Below are 8,225 nucleotides of genomic sequence, written 5' to 3'. Positions count from 1 at the left end.
ACTGAAAGTGACAGGCAGCTGGAAGAACATATTAGGTTCAGAGAAACAGATATGTTTGAAATGGAGGAACACAGTATAGAGACAGAGGAGCAAACCGAAGTTGCTACAAATGAACAGCAACATGACAGTTTAGATGTGCTTGTCGATACGTTTTCGCATTCATCACATGCGCTGTGCTGTGCATACGCTACAGCTGGCTATACGGGATGGTTTGCAAGAAGGACAAGCTGCTGCACTAATTGAAAAGTTGAGAAAATTGGCTTCTATTGCTAGAACTCCTAAAGTTGACTCAATTTTGAAGAGACGCGCTGGTAAAGGCGCATTTATTGATCAAGTCACACGATGGGGAAGTACCTACTTAATAATTAAACGCTTGGTTGAACTGAAACCCTTTCTCGTAGACATGGCTAATCCTCAATTGATGCTACATGAAAGCCAATGGAAACAGGTGAAAGAACTTGAAGAATTGCTACAACATCCATTTGCAGTGACTAAAAAATTGCAAGAAGAGGACTTAACTCCAGATATTTTCCTTAAGGAGTGGAAAAACTTGATGTTTTGCCTGTCCCAAAAAGAAGTTATTTGCAAGTGACGTTGCCGCTTCAATGAAACAGAGAGAAAAAGTACTATTAGAAAATAAGATTCTTTTGGCAGCTGTTTATGTAGACCCAATGCATTGGATACTTTTTGATGATCAACAGCTGACTAAAGGAAAAGATTTTGAGAAACATTTGGACCGAAAAGACCGTGCAAAGCGTTCCCGCGTGGAAAAAGAGTCATCTCTATCAGAGAACACTGCCAGTAAATTTCAGCACATTTTTCATGTGCATTAAAAGTAGTGGAACAATTTGACCATTCATCAAAAGTAACAGTACTGAAAGCAATTGATATGTATCCTGAAATAGTCAGAGAAGTTGCCCGAGTGGTTACTGCCTTGCCACCAACTCGAGTTAGTGTGGAGAGATTTTTCTCTGCGCTAAAAATAATAAGATTTGAGGACATCCATGAAGGTAGATCTGATGGAGGCAATACTTTTTCTGAGGACTAATTCATAATTTTATTAGTGACTGCATAAGAGTTTATTGTATATCTATTTACAAAAGTTCAGAAAAGTTATTTGTTCAGAAATTGTTTTCTAATAAATGTTGTTTAAAGCACTAGGTGGTCGGATTTTTTATATCATGGTGATGAAATAGGCAATCTTAACATTTTAACGCGGTAAATTTGTTTTTACAAATTGGTGACTTTTGGAGGAGTCGGAGTCGGGAGTCGGAGTTGGAGTCGGTCCATGATAAAGTTAAGGAGTCGGAGTCGGAACAGCGGTTTACCGACTCCACAGCCCTGGTTCTATTGTATAATTAAAAACAATAGCAATGACAAAAACAAAAATATTTTTTGCAGAAATAAAATTTTTACTAACTAATATATCCGATGTCTCCAATATAGGTTTCTATTGTTTTGAAATCCAATTTTTTAAGTTTCGTTTTATAATTTGAACTTGTTTTTCAATTTGGATTTGCTTTTTTGTTGTTTTTTTTTATTTGAATTTGTTTAGAGATAACCCGGTTTTGCAACGCATCGAAACTAATTTGCAAATTGATGATTTTAAAAGTCCGAGAGATTCTCAGTCATTTTTCACAGTTTAAATGTTACAGGAAAAAAAATTGCTTCTTGGTATGCTAAAAATTAAATGCTTGCTCTTTAGAGCAAGCTTGTTTTTAATTGAACTTTGGAAACCAATAAATGTATATTCATATAGTATATAGTAATACAACCATTATTCATCAAGTATAAATGTTATATAACTTTCGTTGTGTAACTTTACAATCACAAAAATCACATTTAAAGTAGCACAGATGTACTTCTGGATATGCTTCAAAAAGCAAGAATACTTTTTTTCAATTTTAGAGAAAGCAGACCACGAAGCAGATACTCACCTTGATCTTTGCGTGTGCAGTTCGTTTATTTCAACAGTGGATAACCTCAGAGAAATCCCACATGTTATAGATTTTAATTCTCGAGTATATTTAATCTCTTAGTTTAAAATACGATTTTTTTAAAAACTTATGAAAAAACTCTTTATGCAAAAAATTGTCAGCTTGAAAACCTTTGTCTGCATTGAACCAAATGCACCGTAATCAATAAAAATGAAATTTCATCATCAATTGAATGATGAAGATCTGGATCTATGATTTTTTCCATCCTGGTTAATGAATCAATCGACGCCTAATAACCAACAGATTTTCTAGGTTTAACAGCAGTGGTATCAAGCCTTGGTGCAGATGTGTTTTCTATTTTTGTATTTTCGTTATTTTTTGTATTTCATATTTTATATTTCCATTATTTTTTGTATTTCAATAAAAACTGCATTGGATAAAGCACGGAAGACGCTTTTAATGCCATTGGAGTTAACATCTCGCTCGTTCTTGTGTTAGAGCAGTCTCTCCTGATTTTATTTTGATGTGATGTGTTTGCATCTCTTTGAATCTTTTTTTGAACGTTCATTTGAATTTATGCCAACAAGTGTTGGCTTCGCTGGCTCGTAAGTGGGAAATGCCTTTTACAATTTTCTGGTTAACTGGTACGAATTTACAGTTTATTTCTTATGTGCTGAAACCCTAGCTCGTTGAAACTCTATACATTAGGTATAGAGTTTCAACACTTAAAAATGTTTGCTTGACAGGTCTTCTTTAGAGCTGTTTGAAAATTTTTGTATATCCAAAGATACAACTGAGTTTTGGACAGTGCGCAACCAGGGCCGTCTTTAGGCGGCAAAGGAGGTGTACTTACAAAAACCTTTTCCAAATATTATTCAACAGATTTGAATTTTTAGTCGGCAAATAGACCTTTAGTTGGCAAATATCAAAGCAACAAGACTTTTTTTATTTTTAAGTCGTTGGTCAGTAAAAAAGACATCATCTCACCCCCTCCCCTATAAAACCTTTTCTGGATGACCCTGTTAGCAACCGCAAAAATGCATCAGGATATGCAACATTTAATAATCTTGCGGACAATCCCCTCACTTGTCTTATTCTGCTTATGTTAAACGATTTTGTAGAAAGTGACTTATGTCAGTTCACTTATATAAAGCACAACGAGTTTGTTGTGGCTATCTATCTGCGAACTCAGCCCAAGATGAACTCACTTTAATTGATTTTTTAACCGTAGGAAATTTGATATTGAGACACATTCAATGTGAATGTGTCACTTTATAACCATTATTCTTTTAGCAGAATTTGTTTCGAAATAATTTATTTAATTCTTCTTTTTTTTTTTAACATTTGATTTATGTTAAATTGAACGTAAATATTCTTAGAAATTATGTTAAAAATTAAGCCCATCATACTAATTAATACAAGATTTTGTTATGTAATTTTACTGAATATATTTTAATGAATTGTGTTCAAACTAAGAGTTACTGTGTTGTGGCTAAGTAATGTTTTAAAGACTAATATACATTTTATATAATAGATTGCATGAAACTATGCAGAGTTGTTGTAAACTGTATGTTTCAAAAAAACACTAGAAACAATATTTTCAATTTATTGTATTTTGGCTTTTCTAGGCAGTATATTAGTGTTATTTAATGTTTATAGCAAAGGTTTTTTTTTAAAACTCTGATAGTTTGCTCAATTTTTGTTTATTTATTTTTTTTCGTAGTTAGTGATGATTTGAAACTAATAATATTATATTTATATTTTGACTTTATATTTATTAAAAGATCGTTAACTTGTACACATCAAAAGTATGTATATATTTCAAAATCTATTTGTTCTATACTTATTTTATTATTACCTGCTAATTCCGTGGGAATATTTAGATGTACATGCTTTATATATATATATATATATATATATATATATATATATATATATATATATATATATATATATATATATATATATATATATATATATATATATATATATATATATATATGTGTATATTGTTATTATTATTGTTGCTGTTATTGTTATTACAACAATAACAGCACAATAACATCAAAAAAATCATCATAAAGTATAGTTTTAAATATAAAATCATAATAATTGTGAAAATATAAGCTTTTAAAAATATAAAAACATTTGCCTAATAAAAACAACTAAGTATTATCATAAATCCAAACACAAGCTGAATAACTAATTCATTATGAACAAAGAAAAATATTCTAATTTTATAGTTAGTTTTTTACAACATGAAACTTGTATAAATAATAGTGTTACAAAGCCTATAGTGACAAAAAAGTTTCCTTAAAAGTTTGTTAATCGGTATGGATAAACTCCTAATCAATAAATTACATAAGCAAATCATTATGAATAAATAATAATTTTAATAAAAATTAATTTAAAAAAAGGTGTAATTATAATGATAATATATATTAATAAATCAAAATTGAAAAACATTTTTGTCGAACAAGGTAAAATAGTATATAAAGAAATTATTTAGCAAAGTACTAGGTTAAGAGTAGAAACAAAGCAAGTTAAAAAAATGAGGTTGTTGTTAGAAGAGAAGAGAAGGTTGTTGTTAGAGAAGGTTGTTGTTAGAGAAGGTTGTTGTTAGAGAAGGCTGTCTATAAAAGCTAGATGGAAAAATATTTACAAATGAAATCGAAGTAAAAACAAGGTTGGCTGCTTGTTTTGAAAAATTTTCCGATAAAGATTGGAAAAAAAGATTAATTGGTAAAGATTTATTAAGGAGTCATTTATTTTATATTAGATTTATAAAGATTTATTAAATTTATTTATTTATATTAGATTTATGTTAATTTAAATTTTTATAGTTGTATTCGATTTATAAAGGAGGCATATTTAAAATTTTTTAGAAAAGGTTGTAAATGGTATTGCCTTGAAAAGGCTTTCAACAGACTATTAAAAAAAGTATTGTGTGGGCTTTGAGGCTGTCATAGAATATATGGTAAAAATTTATGTGGGTATATATGTCAATAGCGATTAAAACATAAGATGGAGAGGGTGAGAGTTTTAAAATAAATGGTGTTCATCAGGCTTCAAGATTCTTTTAGTTCTTTGCTTTTTACTATTGTTTTAAAGGCATGGCCATAGCAAAGAGATTTTAAAGGATGGGAGGGTGGGAAATGAAAAAAAGGGGTTTGCTGACTATTGGCAAAAAAATTAAAAAAAAAAAGAAAAAAGAAATGATCTTTGTTGGCTGGCATTTACAGACTAAAATCCAACTAAAAATCCAAATTTGTTGACTCCAGTGTCTAAATTTGGCAATTAATTTTAAAATAAATTTTTTTCTAGGGGGGGGGGGGGTAGACATCCCCTACGCCCCTTCCTAAATACTGCTCTATTTAAAAGCTCTTTTTACTCAGAGTTTTTATAAAGAGTTCAGTTTTTTTATACCTTGGGAGCTATTCTAAGCAGATAATTTGTACTTAATTGACAGAAAAAAATCATTTCTATGTATTATTGTTACATTACTAACCATTTCAATATTGGCAAGATGGAATAAAAGCTTAAGGGCTTAAATAAACATGAGTAAGACGAATGTAGTCTATGTAAAGTAAAAAATGAAGAAGTAGACGGAACAAGAGACGCTATCTCTTTAGAGCAGGGCCCATTATAGTATTTAGAGAAAAGAGAAGCAACATTATGACGATGTGACAATGGTTGAAGGTTGGCTGCAAGAGCAGGTCCAACTATGTTTACAATGCGTTTTTACAACTTGTCTAAAAGAAAAAGGGCATCATTCCAAGATCCGCTCAAGATATGGCGACAGTATTCCACACAAAGATGGATTGGAGATATATAGAGATAGAGAATAAAATCTGGATTAAAAAAGTGGCAAACACAATGAAGAGATGCAACCTTAGCAGATGCTAATTTTGAAATGGATTTGATATATGGTTTCCAAGAAAGATCAAAAGTAAGAATTAATCCTAGAAGACAAAAGGTAGATGACTGACCGAGTATATTACCATTCATAGATATAGGAAGATCTAGATTATTGTGATAAAGATAAGCTGAAAAAAATCAAGTTTTATCTAAGTTAAAGTTCACCAGCCACTGAAAGCCCCATGCTGTAGCCAAAGTGAGATCCTTTTCAAGCTCCAATGACCCCCCTCCCCCAGCAATCAAAAGTGTTCATATCAAGACAAGAATAAATGGTAGTATCATCAGCGAGCAATACCATCTTTGATGTGAGAATTTCTGGGAGATCATTAATGTAAATTTAAAAAAGTATAGGGCTAAGGATAGAAACTTGAGGAACCCCTGAAGTTTTAGGAAATGAAGAAGAGTGCTGTCCATCAAAGCCAGCATTTATACTGCAATCGGTAAGGAAGGATTCAATAGTCTTAATGATGTTACTTGTTACTTGGAGAAGACCAGCATGCCAAACTTTATTAAAAGCTTTAGAAATGTTGAGAGTAATTCCCTTAAGCTCTCTACATCTATCTAATGCACAATAAAACCTATCAGTTATTACCATTCACAAATCAGCAGTAGAACGAGAAAGATTGAAATCCATATTGATTATCAGAAAGTAAGTTATTAGATACAAAGCAAAAGATTGTTAAATTAAATACTCAATAACTTTGCTTATGATAGTAATATAATAGATAATAGATAGACTAATGGAATGGTAGTTAGACCAGTCAGATTGCTCTCCAGAATTTTCGAAATTAGTGATAACAAATGCTGCTTTCCACCAGGCTGGAAAACAAGCAGTTGTTAAGTTGTTTTGAAAGTATAGAACTCTATTAACTCTATTATTTGTTCAGTGTGTAAGCGAAGGTGCTCTTAATGTTTTTGGTGGATTGAAAGAGGCATCAGGAGCAAAAGTTAGGTGTTTGTAAGGTGTTCCAAGTTTTAAAAAAAAGTTACAAAAAGTAAGGTGTTCCAAGTTCATAGAGAATTTCTCTACTTCTAACAGCAAAAGTTGCATTATTTAAGTTTAAAATAATGTTATACACCACATGTTTCTAGAGTGTATGGCAGTAAAACATAGGCTATGAAGGTTAATGATGTTCAGAAAATAAAGAGAAATGATTAGATGGATGTGTGTTGTGACTTTAAAATATTGCATATTAATTAAAAGATTTGAAAGAAAAGAAAATCTGATATAGTGTTATAAGAAAGATTAATAAGGTTTGGGCATGTAGAGGTGATGATGATAATGATGATGATGATGATTTTGAACATTTCTTAATTATTTTTAACTAAGTCTTTTAAGGCAGTGGTGGAAATCTTCATATAAAAATTTATTACACAACCTGCTATGCGTTTGATAAAAGGTTTTGAAAATTTTTCACTACAGGCAGTCTTAAAGTTTAATGCACCTTTATAAATGATTTTTAAAAAAGAAGTATTTCTATTTTTATGCTCTTATATTTGTAATTTTTTTTACAGGAATTTTTTATTTACTTTATTCATTTATAATTTTATTTACAATCACCTTATGCCAATGTTCTTATTAAAAATAAAATTATTTATTGTAAAATTTTTAATTTTTTTAATTGGAAAGATTTTACAAGACTTATTTTATTTTCATTATTTTTTTTATCTCTTAATTTAAATCATTTAATATTGGTTTTAAAGATATGATTGTTTATTGTAGAGTTATCTGTTTTATCATGACTATTTTATCGTGTTTTTTTTTTGTTATATAATTTGATTAAACTGACTGCCTTAAAATATGTTTAAATATTTCTTTTTTTCAATGATAAATAAAATAGTGTCATTTTTAAGTGAAATGCAATATATGTCATTTTTTAATAGAAATGCAGAACTCAATGCCATTCGATGGAGTAAAAGTTGATCCTGATAATCCATTTGATAAGATTGTGTTTTTGGAAAATGCAATCATTCAAGACGGCTTTAATATTGGTTTTATTGAGGGTGAGAAAACTGCTATAGAAGAAGGTTTTCTTCTTGGAATTAATAAAGGAAAAGAGATTGGTAAAGAAATTGGATTTTACAAAGGCTTAGTTACCACATTTATGCTGCTCTCAGAAGATTTGAAGGGCAAAACATTAAATATAATATCTAAATTTAAAAAACAGTTAGATGAGTTTTCTTTTGATCCTCAAAACGAAAGCATAAACGACAATCTAGACGAAATAAGATCAAAGTTTAAACAGATATCTTCAATTTTAAAAATAAATTTTGAACAAAACGTTATTTTTTCCAAACTCTCGTTTTAAATATCTTGTAAATTATCTTATTCTAATATTTATGTTTAAAATTTTCTTTTGATTTTTGTAT

This window comes from Hydra vulgaris, chromosome 12, assembly GCF_038396675.1.
Source record: "Hydra vulgaris chromosome 12, alternate assembly HydraT2T_AEP".
Taxonomy (NCBI): domain Eukaryota; kingdom Metazoa; phylum Cnidaria; class Hydrozoa; order Anthoathecata; family Hydridae; genus Hydra; species Hydra vulgaris.
This window is presented reverse-complemented; position numbering follows the sequence as displayed.